The 15,034-nt window shown below is 45.7% G+C and overlaps 1 protein-coding gene across 1 annotated transcript in view; it reads left to right on the forward strand.

The window, feature by feature from the left end:
• LOC126121327 (serine protease inhibitor dipetalogastin-like) overlaps window positions 1-15,034 on the forward strand; it is a 219,189-nt gene that overhangs the window by 61,567 nt on the left and 142,588 nt on the right. The gene's annotated exons all lie outside the window — the stretch shown is intronic.

The following is a 15,034-nucleotide window of genomic DNA, read 5'->3' on the forward strand; positions in this document are numbered from 1 at the left end:
GAAGGTAGGACAGAGAGTGTGTTGTTGTGAACAGTCCAGTGATAGGGTCGTTCTTATCAGAATCGACAGCAAGCCAACACCAACAACGATAGTTCAGGTATACATGCCGACGTCGCAAGCTGAAGATGAAGAGAGAGTGAAAGTGTATGAAGATATTGAAAGAACAGTACAGTACGTAAAGGGAGATGAAAATCTAATAGTCTTTGGGAACTGAAATGCAGTTGTAGGGTGAGGGATAGAAGAAAAAGTTATTGTAGAATAGGGGCTTGGGACAAAGAATGAGAGAGTAGAAAGACTGAGTTCTGTAATAAATTTCAGGTAATAATAGCGAATACTCTGTTGAAGAACCACAAGAGGAGGAGGTGTACCTCCTCGTAGCGGCTTGTTTTCGTGTCCGAATTCATCGACCATCATGGCGTTTTCCTCTCTCTAAGCCACGAATAAATTAACTTTTCCTTTGGATCATGAATGGCCACAAGCTTGTGAAATAGAACGGTTTATACGGGACGAAATGCGTCTCCCGCCACAGGATGTTCTCGGAATTCATGTTTTGGTTCTTAGTATCACTTTGTACCATAAATCTGGCGAATGAAGAGGTGTGTGCCACCTGTGCTGAAGAGGTGTGTGCCGCTTGTGCGGCGCCATGAGAACGATGTCAAGTTCCGATGCTGTGACGGTCGTATTGGGGCTGCCGTTGTTGATCGCCCTGGTTTTGGCCTCAGAAAGTTGGCAGTTTTTGATCATCCGTTTGAGGTGCCGTCGGACGTAGTCGTGGCCACCTTTAAACCTTACGGCAACGTCGTCAGTCACGTTGCCGAAACGTGTAAGACGCTTGAAATCTACTGTGTCCTCAATGGAGTTCGTCAGATAAAAACTGAACTGAGGAAACGCGTGCCTTCTTACTTGGTTTTCGATGGCCGTAGGGCAGTCGTCATCTACGGTAACCAGACGCCTACTCGTTCAGGTTATTGCCAGGAAGGACACGTCGGTTCTGAATGTCTCTGACATAGCAGACTGGTTGGGACGCCGATCGGAGACGTCGCTCTTCCTGCGGCGCCCACTGTTTACCTCTGCGTTCGAGGCGGGGCTGCCCGTTGCGCAGTCTCTGAATCAGTCGGTACCTGTGTTGACTCCTCTCGAAGACGCGATGGAGGTTTTGCGTGTCTCCCCTTTACTTCCATGGAGGTAGTACCAACGGCATAAGGCCGTCGGCAGACGCCAGTCGTCTGAGTCACGCCCATGATTGTTGATCGACCCTCGCTTTTCTGCCGTCTGGCCACCTGTCGAACGACAGCCGTTCGTCTCCCGGTACGAAGCAACATGCTAGGAAGCAACGGTTGGCGAAGAATGGAAGAGACAGCAACGTACCGCTTCTAATGACTGCCTCCATCGGATTTGTGCTCAGGATTACGACCTTCATAATGATGATGCTCTGTTCTCCGACGCCCTGGCACCGGACAGAGCGACGTCTGCTCCGTCCCCAGTCAGCATCCGCCTACGCACAACGCCCTTCCATCATCGTCTGCATCTGATGCAGTTGTCCCCCTTACAGGGTCTGACAGTTCCTGTGGGCGCGTGGGCGCACCGCTGGTAGAGTTCCACTGAACCAGTCCAGTGAGACGTTATCTCGTGGATGAACAACGTCGATGGTGAGGACGGACTTTCTGGAGGTGTACAGGCCGATGGAGACCCCTTGGTGGGGTCGGGTCTCTCCTCGTCCCAGTGATGTACCCCTCCACAGGGGACTAACAGGGAGCTCACCCTACTTCCTCCATGTCTTCATTTCTGCATTGCCCACCTTCCTAGGGATGGCAGCTTTCCAAACTTATCGCATAGCCACTGTCAGTCTCAATACCATTCGCGCGCTCCATAATCAGGTATTACTCCATAAAATGTTGTAAATGTTATATGCTGCGGACGTCGACGTTGCCTTCTTTCAGGAGCTGCATGTTACAACCTTTCATGCTCCTCATAGTTTTACGGCTTCCCCTACTGCTAGTGGAGTGGCGCTTTTCTTGCGTCATGGTATCCTCGCTAATGCTATTCTCGGATGCCAGAGGTGTGGTTCTCACATTTGCTGGCGTACGGATCATCAACGTCTTTTCGCCGTGTGGTTTGGGTCGCCGCCGCAAACGTTCCACTTTTTTGTTCAGGACTTCTTCCTGGGTCTGCAGGATTCCTTAATCATGGGAGCCGACATCAACTGCAACCAGGCTCCCAAAGGCCAACTGCCATGTCACTCTGCATGCGTGGCGCTAGCGCAATTGTCAGCACCTCAATCTTGTGGGCTCTTGGGAGCATGTCCATGTGGTCGTCCAGGGTTCGTGAATTTCACGAACCGTCCTTCCAGTCGCCTCGATCGTGTTTATATCTCCTGAAATATTATTGATGGGGTGCCGGCTGCGGAAGTCTGGCCCTTTCCATTCTCTGACCATGACGCCTGTATCTGCGCCGGCAGTCTCCGCCTCCAAAGGTTGTGGCGCGGCCAGGGACGATGGAAATTCGTTTTACTTCACCCATCTGCCGGAAGCTCTTCTAGACTATGTGAACAGCTTGTCGTCAATGCCATCATGCAAATCAGTCTGCCCTGTCGAGGTGGGTCCTCTGCGCAAAGCCTGCCATCCGCAAGGGTTATGGAAGGGAGGTTGTGGCATGGCAGCAACGAACCTAGGATTTCTACTTCACCATTCTGCAGGAATATACTATGATCCCGTATTTTTCGGAGCGTCAGGCGACGGTGACTCCTACCAAGGCAATGTTCGCTGCGCTCTCTCAGCGTTACCTCGACTGAATATGGTCAGGCCGTGGACACACGACGAGTTAGCGCAGGAACGTCTGTGTATGTGCCACGTGACAGCAGAAAGGCTCCACCATCGGAGGACTATACTAATGTGGTTACGAGCGATGATGGGCGGCGCTTAGATACCCACTGCGAAGAAGGGCCTGCTCTCCATGCACAATATTTTACGCTGTACTCTGCGCAATGCCACCATTGCTGCCCTCTCCTTTGGCTTGGTTCCTGGGGATGTAACAATGGACCTGTCTGCCGACATCATGGAGAACGAAATCCATGATGATGTCCACACGGGTTCTATGAACAAGTCGCCGGCCCTGATGGCCTCCCACTAGAGTTTTGTCGGATATCTCGTCCCCCACTCGCGCCAGTGTGGGTCGAAATTTGTCGGGATCTTCCGTCACCTATCGTGCAGATCTAGTCGGTTTCCTTGATGATCTTCTCATTCTCATCCACAAGCCTCGGGGCACATCACGGTTATGCAATTATTGTCCCTTGATGATGCGAAACACGAAGATATTTACCGACTGCCGGCTGCACGGTTCAAACGGACGGCCCAGAACGTGGTTCCACTTGATCAAACCTCTTAGGGAGGTGCCAATAACATCAGCATTGTCCTCTGTTTCTATAGAAACACAACCGCTCTTGCTCACGCTCGTAGTGTAAGAAGTCAAGAGCAACTTCAGCCAGGCGTTCGATCGGGTCGATCACAACTACCTGGGAGGCGTGCTCCGCAATGTAGGATACTCTGATACTACCATCGACGTCGACGTCCCTTATACTCTCCCTTCTTGATCATTCGTTTGGTGCGTCAGGGCTGTCAGTCTCGAATGTCTCTCGGTGGCCATATAATCAGATGCACAGATGTGGACGATCTCGTCATCGATATTCGTAGCTGTTCTGAGGTCAGAGAGTCACTGGCAAGGGTAACCACCTAAGGCAAAGCTTCTCATAGCTGCCTTAACTTCCGCAAACCGAGAGCTATGGCTATAGGTGCGTGGATTTGGGCTTCCTGAGAACAGTGGTGCTCCACTGCATGTAGGTACAACTATCCGATGCTTAGCACTCGATTTTGCAAGTGATCAGCAACGCACGATCGCCCGTAACTGCAGGCGCCTACTGTCCAAATTACTAACTGGATTTAGATCATCGTTTGCCAGCCCTCAGTCTTCCGTAAGGGACACAGTATGTAAATGTACATTTGGCGTCACGTAAAACCCATGTGGCACAGAAAGTTCCCATTCCACCATCCATGGTCAGCCACACGTTAGTGGCACTGGGTCCATATGTTTGCCACAGCTAGCTGTTCAAGATGAGAGTCTCTACTCCCACCCTCTCAAGGTGCAGGGGCGGTTTAGACCTTTATCATGTTCCTGACAGAGCAATAGCCCTGTTCGTCAACTCTCAAATGGTGCTGTGGCACCGTTGCCCTTTGTGCCTTACCAGCCTGTTGCTGGAAGCTCTTGCACCACGCTCTCTCTCAGCCCTAGGTTTCGAATGTCCCGCCGCCTTACTTTTACTACCGTATTTTTATTTTGCTCAATCTAAGATGAGTCCATACTGCGATATTGATGTCCATGAAGGCGACCTACGGCTTTTTTCATCATAAAAAGTCACCAAATGTGGTTGAGGGGCAGCATTCCCATGTCGACAGGCGTGCAGTCCGGCGATCGGTGGTCGCTCCTGATCTTGCCACTGACGTCCTGTCTGCATAGTATCTTACGATGAATGGGAAACAAGTGTGACGGTCACGCCTTCACGGGATTCACCTTGGAGACATTCTGTTGCGTGTCACCTGTGATGTTCTAGACATGGACGAGCATCGCCTGTTGTGCTGATTTGGTATAGTTGTGTGGTTATTAGCCCGACAGAATCTTGCCTTAATTATCCATACGACTTCTCATCAGATACCTCCTCACCTTATACTCTTTTCGAATTCAGGATACGTCCCACAAACGAAGACGAACTCCGTGAAGTGGACTTTTTTGACACGTAGTTCACTACTGTTTGCTGACGGCGAGAAAAATGTCCTTGAATTTTGGCAATTCGTTAATGAATGAGGTTCTGCAGTTGTCCGCAATCTCAAATGCAGACAATTTTACCCTAATTTTCCTTATAGTGTCTTTCCTAGCCCACCTAGGATCTGGGGTGTTACTGCAGTGAGAAGATGATCTACGCCTGTGCCGCTGTTAGTACCGGTTATTCCCTGGTTATGGTATGTTCTTCTCGTCGATAGTCCCACCGAGTGTGGTGTGTCACTCTATCCTGTTCGTGACGTCGGTTTCCTGCTTCGCATATATGTCCTTCGCTCCTATGAAAAGAAAAGGTCATGGTGCCTATGTGTGGGGCGGCAGGTGGAATAATTGTTAATGTTCCTATTATTTATTTAATGCTGTTGTTTGCCGTTCTCAACACTGGCTCTCTAACTACAATATTGGCAACCAGAAAGTGATTAGCAAAACGTGCAGTCTGTAATTAGAATTCCTAGTGTCCACTTCATCTGAGAAATACATTTATAGCTACAGCTTATAGCTCCGAGGAATTAGGAGATTGTCTGGGATTCATAATCAAAAACCATTCTCTCTAAAATGTTCACTATATTCTGAAAGTCACAGACCAAAAAGAACCCACACAATCCAACTAGCAGAGCAGTTCAGAGTCTAATGCGCTGATGCAACTATAACTGTTCAAATTAAATGTTTAAGTGAATGCTCGCCATAATTTGATGATAATGTTCATCAAACGCCACGCCAAATAATGGTAGAATGTCTGTCCTGCGGCGGCACGTGAAAATACGACATACGCAAACTAAAGATAGATCATTAACGTCATCCCAGAATTAACACTTCACTCGAAAACGATTTCATGATTACGCGTATCCCGAGTAACTTATTACTGCATCCGAGGCTGTTTATATCAACGATACCGACGCGACGCGACTCCCAGCACAGGTCGTGCGCTAATCAGCGTCTGGAGAGAACTGGGGGACTTCCTCTTTCTCGCGCAGCATTCTTACATAGAACGCCGTGGTGTGGACAGCTAAGGGAACGCCTGATCAAATCTGCTCTCCCGACTAGCCGCTGGGCTAGTAATGCACCACTTTAAGTTATCGAATAGATCATTGCTTCCTTTGTTGATGGCCGATGAAGCTTTCAATTTAATTGTGCAATCAGCACACAAGTAAGTAATCATAATAAAAGTCTGACGTGGCTAAGTCAAATATTTTGGGCGAGAGAAGTAATTTAATTACACTACACGCAGTAGACGAGCTCTGAACTTGCTCTTTGGAGATACGCTATAGCTATAGTTTTATAGTTATTCTGTTGAAACTTCTCACATTTTTTATGATTATAGCGGATCTCCCTTTTATTTAAATTTAAACATCCTAGCTTTATTTATTCGCCTACTTAATCTATCTTGCTTCCTTAATTTCTAAGACAATAACCAGAAAATCATGAATTTCAACTAAAATTCTAATTTGTGAGATCCAGAATACTGTTTCTACTAAATTATTATGCAAAAGGAATCTAAATATACATTTTTAAGTTTCTAGCTCTTTTCTGTTGCGACAATGATTTTTACAGAAAAACATCCAAATTTCGAAAATGGTTAAAGTTATTGAACTGATATCCAACACATATTGATTTTGTATTACTCGTGACATGCTAGAAACGTTTCAGGTTCTTTACTTCATTTTTAAAGTATTGTGCAATATTTATGACCTCAGAGCTAGTTACTGTGGACTAGGCTGGCACACAATGGAAAGACTGATGTGAATTTTATAAGGCGTGAGTATGCTGCTTCCCTACATATGTCTCGGGTTTTGACCCCTGCCAACTTTGCCCCCACCCCTGCCTCTGAGCATCAGAACTGTTCCTTCAGATAAAAAGGAAAAAGAAAACAAACAGCCGCGCGCAGTGCGAATGTAGCTGTTAGGATCCGTTTCAGTATTACTAAGGAATAGACACTGTAATTCTCCATGCTGAATGTAGTAACCATAAACTGATAAGAGAGGACAAAAAGCGCAGCGTCTTTGATTACTAATCAAACCATCCTCGGTCCCGCTTTCGAGCATCACCGCTGCGTAAATTTTGAATGAAAATCATCAGAAATGGCGGCCGAAGACCTCTGTCATAAGAAATCATCCTCAGTCCACCATCGAAAAAGTGTCTTCATGATGTCTTCATCGGCAAAAGATTCCGGAATATTTTCCCAATCGGATCTTCGGGAGGGGACTGTGAAGGGGGAGGTGACCAAGACTGAATAAGCAACAAAAGGATAGCGTTCTACGAGTCTGTTCGTATAATGTTAGAATAGCGGAAGATGAAGAGATGATAAAGTATGTGTGCAAACTGATTGGGTAATTCAGTAAGTAAGGGGTACTGGAATGTTATTGCAGGGGAAGGAGTAGAAGAAAGGGTTACAGGAGAATGTGGGCTTGGTAGAAGGAATGAGGGACGAGAAAGACTGAGTTCTGAAATAAATTTCAGATGGCCATAGCGAACACTCTGTTCAAGAAAAGAGGAAGAGATATACTAGGAGAAGGCCAGGAGATACAGGAAGATTTCTGTTAGATTACGTCGTGGTCAGGCAGAGATTCTGAAATCAGATATTGGATAATAATGCGTACGCAAGAGAAGATATAGGTTCCGATCACAATTTCATAGTGATGAAGGTAGACTGAAGCTCAAGAGACTAGTCAGGAAGAATCTATGCGCAAAGAAGTGGGATACCGAAGTACTAAAAAAGAATGAAGAGATTCGCTAGACGTTGCTGAGGCTATAGATACTGTACTAATGAATATCTCGGTAAGCATTTCAATTGAAGAGAAATGGACATCTATGTAATGAGCAATTTCAGAAGTAGAAAAGAAAAAAGTAGGTGTAAGGAAAGTAACTACGAAGAGAGCACCGGTAACAGGGGAAATACTTGAGTTGATCGACGAAGGAAGGAAGTACAAAAAGTCTAGGAAAAGTCAGGGATACAGGGATACAAGTCACTTAGGAACGAAGTAAATAGGAAATGCAAAAAAGCTAAGGCGCAATGGCTACGTGAAAAGTGTGGATAAATCGAAAATGAAATGACTGTCGGAAGGACTGACTGAACATATAGAAAAATCAGAACAGCCGAATCAAAACAACCGTAAGTGAAATTAAAAGCAAGCGCGGTAACATTAAGAGTGAAATAGGAATTCCACTGATAAATTTAGAGGACATAGCGGGTAGGTGAAGAGACTATATTGAGGATGTCCATGAGGGGGAGGACTTACTTGATGATGTGATAGAAGAAGAAACAGGAGTCGATAGGGAAGAAGTAGGGGATCCGCTATGAGAACCAGAATTTAAAAGAGCTTTGGAAGACTGCAGCTCGGATAGGGCAGAAGGGTTAGATAACATTCCAACGGAATAGAATGTATGAGACTAGCGATATACCACATGACTTCCGGAATAACATCATCCACGCAATTCCCAAGATTGCAAGAGCCGAAAAGTATGAGAGTGATCGCACAATCAGCTCAACAGCTCATGCATCCAAGTTGCTGACAAGTATAATGTACAGAATAATAGAAACGAAAATAGAGGATCTGTTAGATAACTATCAGTTTGGCTTTAGGAAAAGTAAAGGTAGCAGAGAGGCAGTTCTGATGTTACGACTGATAATGGAAGCACGACTAAAGAAAAATCAAGACACGTTCGTAGGATCAGTCGACCTGGAAAAAGCGAACGACAGTATACAGTGGTGCAAGATGTTCGAATTCTGAGAAACTTAGTAAGCTGTAATGAAAGATGGATAACAGACAATATGTTCAAGAATCAAGAAGGAACAATGAGAGTGCAGGGCCGAGAACGAACTGCACGGGTTAAAAGGGCTGTAAGACCAGGATGTAGTCTTTCGCTCCTACTGTTCAATGTATACGTCGAAGAATTGATGACGGAAATAAAAGAAAGTTTCAAGAGAGGTATTAAAATTCAAGGTGAAAGAATAGCAATGTTAAAATTCGGTTATGATAATGCTGTCTTCATTCAAAGTGAATAAGAATCATAGAACCTGTGGTGTGGAATGAACAGTCCTAATCAGTAAAGAATAACGATTGAGAGTAAATCGAAAATGACGAAAGTAATGAGAAGTAGGAGAGACGAGAACAGCGAGAAACATAAGATCATAGTTGGTGATCACGAAGTAGATGACGTTAAGGAATTCTGTTACCAAGACAGCAAAATAATCCATGACGAGCCGAGCAAGAAGAACATAAAAAGCAGACTAGTAGTACCAAAAAGGGCATTCCCGATCAAGAGAAATTTACTAGTATCAAACATTTGTCTTAATCTGAGTAAGAAATTTCTGAGAATGTACGCTTGGAACACAGCACTGCGTGGCAGTGAGATAAGGACTGTGGGAAAACCGGAACAGAAGAGAGTCGAAGCATTTGAGATGTTGTGTTGCAAAAGAATGTTGAAAATTATGTGCTGATAAGGTGTGTAACAAGGACGTTCTCGCACAATCGGCGAGGAAAGGAATATATGGAAAATACTGACTAGAAGAAGGACAGGATGATAAGACATGTCTTAAGATGTCAGGGAGTAAAACTATAAGAAGGAATTCTCCTACTGTCAATCATTCGGAACTCCTTTAAATCTGTGTCTGCCATCCGGCTGCAACATTCTGTGTCATCCTGAACTTTTGGTCTGAACAGGCAGCAAGCAGCCAGGTTAAGAAAGGGTGTCGCATTTTGTTCAGTGATGAGTCTCGGTTCTGCACTGCTCCGTGTGACCATCGTTGGAGAGTGTGAGGGTGAAATGGAGAGACGTCCAGTTGTTCCAATGTTTTGGACAGGCACAGCGGCGATAGTCCTGGTGTCATGGTGATGTGCCATCGGATATGAGTTTAGGTCACGGCTAGTAGTGACTGAGGGAACTCTAACAGCACAATGGTACGTCATGGACAACCTGAATCCTTATGTGTTGCCTTTCAAGCGACAGTATGGTGGTGCCATTTTTCAACAGGACAATGCTCTCCATACATGCTAGGTGTCTCTGTGAATGCGTATTGTTGCAGTAGTCCTGTGGCCAGCAAGATCCATAGATCTGTCCCCGATGAAACCAGCTCGGACATCAACTCCGACCTAGCGCCGGTATCTAGGACAGGGGTTCCCTGGTGGTGGTACGCGTACTACTGGTGGTAAGCAAGGATATTTCAAGTGGTACACGTGCAAGTAAGCAAGACAAGTACTGATGTAAGTAATATATTCCTTCAAGTTGCTTTCTTTTTGAAGCAAAATGATAGCTGGAAAACTCACTGATAAACGTGGCATCTGTATAATACTAAACAAATTTTATTTACCACAGGATGTTTGTTTAGGACTGTATGCCGGACACAGAATGGCGGACAGTACCCTCCCCGCCTCTCCCTTCATCAGTCGTCGCTGCAGAGTTGATAAATAATTCATAGTCGTTTGACGTTGGCGATATTGTGATCAGATCTTATCTGTTTTTATTCGAACGTTTTCGTTTCGCTTTGCACGTGCTGCTAACTCTCACGGTGTTCCAATGTGCGTCGCTGCAGCAGTCATTACACACTGAACGGTTTATTGTTGTTATTTTCGCGTTGTTGGGCGTTACCTTCGATGGCTTGCGTCTTGAACCGGAGTGTGAGTATTGAACGAGCTGATTCTTGACTACTACAACTGTGATGTGAAGTTTAACTTGTTTGTGTGTTTTATATGCGATCGTGTTTTAACTTAATCATGATGACATTTTTGCGCCAGGAATCTCCTTCTACCTCGAAGCATTAAGTTAAAAAAACCGAAACCAACACATAAGCACAAGTACAGGGTGACAATTATTGAACTGTAGGAAGAAAAAGTAAATTAGTTACAAACTACGGCGTGCACACACTTTATCCAACACGTAAATTATAGATATTCGGATTTCGGGTATGACGTGATCGGTATGCCTGCCATTTTAGGCGATTATGTGGCACAGACGAATAGCGAAATTCTGCATGACCCGCTGAAGTGTCAGAACATCGATGCTGCCGATGACCGCCTGAATGGCTGGTTTCCGCTCTGTAAACGATATGGGGTTACTTCTGTACACCTTGTCTTCAATATAGCCCCACAAAAAGGAGTCGCATGCGTTGAGATCCAGTGATTATGGCGGCCAATCGAGGCCCATGGCAGTGGCCCCTGGGTAGCCTAGAAGCAGAATGCGGTCCCCAAAGTACTCCACCAGGACATCAAACACTCTCCTGCTTCGATGTTGTCGGGCTTCGTCTTGCATGAACGACATCTTGTCGAAATGAGGGTCAGTTTGGATAACGGGGATGAAATAATCTTTCAAGACATTCGCGTAAGGTGCCATCAAGGTATATCGCACCGATTACTCCGGGACTGGACATTGCACACCACACTGTCACGCGTTGAGGGTGAATAGACTTCTCGATCGTGAAATGCGGATTCTCAGTCCTCCAAATGCGCTAATTTTGCTTACTGACGAACCCATCCAAATGAAAGTGGGCATCGTCGCTAAACCAAACGATACTAATTCCCATCATGTCCCGCTGCCAATCGTGCAGTTTGAATTCCATAACGGAAACCGTTCAGAAGTTATGGCGATTTTATTTCATATAGTCTAATAATTGTCGCCCTGTATGATGAAAGTTACTTTCAGTTTGCATTTACAGCAAAAGCCGGTACAGAAACCGGCGATAATCCAATTCCCCAATACGTTGTTTGCTTGGAAATGGTTTCAAATCAGAAGATGAAGCCTTCTTTATGAAAACGCAATCAACGTTATAAGCACTTTGAGATGGTTGGTAAACCTATTAACGTTATTCAAGGGATATCTGAGTTTTATAAAGAAAGAATCAATGTGCATGGAAAATTTTATTAACACACACTAATGTGATGAAGTTTCATTTTTTGCTAGTTTTAGAATTGCAGAGGAAGGGGAACCTCACACAACTGATGAGTCGGTCTTACTGCCCGTGGCTAGAGGCACGGTGCAAGTAATTTTTGGGGAAAAAGGGATCAAAGAAATACGAAAAGTTCAGTAATCCAACAATAAGGTGTAAAAGAGAATTGAAATCTCTTATAATATTGAAGGAACATCTTTATTTCAACTGCAAGAGTACACTTATTTCGCTGTTAAACGAGAACCACATGCGAACTCGAGCGAATTTGTGCAAAAGTGGTTCCACGAAACCTTATCATGTGTATGTTTGTCTCATTCGGCGCGACACAAAAACTAAATGTGTGTTGTCAATACTAAGCAAGACGGCGAAAGTTATTCCCCACGTACCGTTGTTCACCCTTGCGGCAGTCGTCGCTCAACCTGCACGAGCCCTCCCCCTTCCGCGTGCCACACCTCAGGGTTTGTTAAAAGTGAAGATGGTATCGTGGAACGCGTAAATTGTTCAAAATATGAAGTGATATACTGTGCCAAAAAGTCTGAGAACCCCTGATCTAGGATATGAAGGACCAGTTGCAACTGCTGTGGGTTATCTTGCCTCAGGGAGGGATAGAACGGCTTTATGGCACCATTCCCAAGCGAATCGGGGTATACGTCCAGGTTAGAGGGGGTGCAACGTCTTAATAATAAGTCCGCTCACACAGCTGACTTCTTTGTAATTCTGACCCTGTTTTGTAATCAGTGAAATACAGGGGATAGGCAAAATAATGTAACACCTGTACTTACTTGGGAATGATTTATTAAGTAGTAGTAGAAGCCCCATTTGCCCGTAATACAGCTGCGATACTTCTTTGAATACTGGCATATAATGATTGCATAGTCTCCAGTGGAAAGTTATGCCACTCTTCGATTGAAACTTCTTCTAACTCCTGTAGTGACGAGAGAGGCGGAAATCGGCTCCGGAGTCTGAGATCCAATACTGCCCACAAGGGTTCGATAATGTTCAAGTCCGGGGACTGTGTTGGCCAGGGAAGACGCTGCAGTTCAGTTGCATGCTCCTCATACCACTATTGTACTGTCCTTGCTGTGCGAACGGGTGCATCATCGTTCTGAAATATGGCATCATTGTTGGGGAACAATATTTGAATCACGGTGTGCACCTGATCACCTAAAATGTTCACATAATCGTTGGCTGTAATACGGCCCTTGAGAGTAATGATGGGACCAGCAGAATACCATGAGATGGCTGCCCACGCCATCACACTGCCACCTCCATGCTTAACCGGTGGAATCAAGCAGTCAGGATTGTAGGTTTCTTTTGGAGTTCTCCAGACGTAAACCCCGCCCGATGTTGGAAATAACGAAAACGTTGACTCGTCGGGCCACATGACGTGCTTCCACTGATCAGCCGTCCAGGATTTATGCTCCTGACACCATGTTTTACGCTTCTTTGTGTCGGTTGTCGTCACTAATGGTTTCGGTATAGCAGCTCGTTCATGAATATTCGCTTTATGGATTCCTCGGCGGACAGTGTCGATAGATACTGGTCTCGAAGATGGCAATCACTTTAGCCTCCGTAGTTTTGTGTTGTTTTGACACAATTCATGTTGGCGTACGATGTCTGTCATTTAGTTCCGATTTTCACCCTCTATTACGTTTACAGGATGAAGTCTTTCCATGTTTTGTATAGGCTGTCATGACTGTTGAAACAGTTGCTCTTGAAACATTCAGTAAGTTGGCTGTCTTGGTTACTGATGCTCCAGCTAATCGGGCCCCTACAATCTGACCTCTTTGGAACTCTGCTACGTCTTTCATTGCACATCGACCTCGGCCTCTGAATGCAAATATGAAGAGTACTGTTCTCGCAAACAACCTGCACTGATGCCTGCTCCGTATTGAACTCTCACAGTCCAGCGCCACACGTGCCTTACCTGCGTTGTTGACCGTCAAACACAACCATCCCATTACTACCTTGCCGCGCGGTCTTGGGCGCCATGCCACGGTTCTCGCGGTTCCCCTCGTCGCAGGTTCGAGACCTTCCTCGGACATGGGTGTGTGTGTTGTCCTTAGCGTAAGTTAGTTTAAGTTGGATTAAGTAGCGTGAAAGTCCAGGGAACGATGACCTCAGCAGTTTGGTCCCATAGGAACTTACTACAAATTTCCAAATTTTATCCCCTGTAACTTCACGTTCCATCTCAACCAGTGTCCGCCCCCGGTAGCTGAGTGGTCAGCGCGACGGAATGTCATACCTGATGGCTCGGGTTCGATTCCCGGCTGGGTCGGAGATTTTCTCCTCTCAGGGACTGGGTGTTGTGTTGTCCTTATTATCATCATGTCACCCCCATCGACACGCAAGTCGCCGATGTGGCGTCAACTCGAAAGACTTACACCAGGTGAACGGTCTACCCGACGGGAGGCCCTAGCCACACGGCGTATACAGGGTGTTACAAAAAGGTACGACCAAACTTTCAGGAAACATTGCTCACACACAATGTGTCCGGAAACGCTTACTTTCCATGTTAGAGCTCATCTTATTACTTCTCTTCAAATCACATTAATCATGGAATGGAAACACACAGCAACAGAACGTACCAGCGTGACTTCAAACACTTTGTTACAGGAAATGTTCAAAATGTCCTCCGTTAGCGAGGATACGTGCATCCACCTTCCATCGCATGGAATCCCTGATGCGCTGATCCAGCCCTGGAGAATGGCGTATTGTATCACAGCAGCCCACAATACGAGCACGAAGAGTCTCTATATTTGGTACCGTGGTTGTGTAGACAAAAGCTTTCAAATGCCCCCATAAATGTAAGTCAAGAGGGTTGAGGTCAGGAGAGCGTGGAGGCCATGGAATTGGTCCGCCTCTACCAATCCATCGGTCACCGAATCTGTTGTTGAGATGCGTACGAACACCTCGACTGAAATGTGCAGGAGCTCCATCGTGCATGAACCACATGTTGTGTCGTACTTGTAAAGGCACATGTTCTAGCAGCACAGGTAGAGTATCCCGTATGAAATCATGATAACGTGCTCCATTGAGCGTAGGTGGAAGAACATGGGGCCCAATCAAGACATCACCAACAATGCCTGCCAAACGTTCACAGAAAATCTGTGTTGATGACGTGATTGCACAATTGCGTGCGGATTCTCGTCAGCCCACACATGTTGATTGTGAAAATTTACAATTTGATCACGTCGGAATGAAGCCTCATCCGTAAAGAGAACATTTGCACTGAAATGAGGATTGACACATTGTTGGATGAACCATTCGCAGAAGTCTACCCGTGGAGGCCAATCAGCTGCTGATGGTGCCTGCACACGCTGTACA

Source organism: Schistocerca cancellata, chromosome 1, assembly GCF_023864275.1.
Source record: "Schistocerca cancellata isolate TAMUIC-IGC-003103 chromosome 1, iqSchCanc2.1, whole genome shotgun sequence".
In the NCBI taxonomy this organism is placed as follows: Eukaryota; Metazoa; Arthropoda; class Insecta; order Orthoptera; family Acrididae; genus Schistocerca; species Schistocerca cancellata.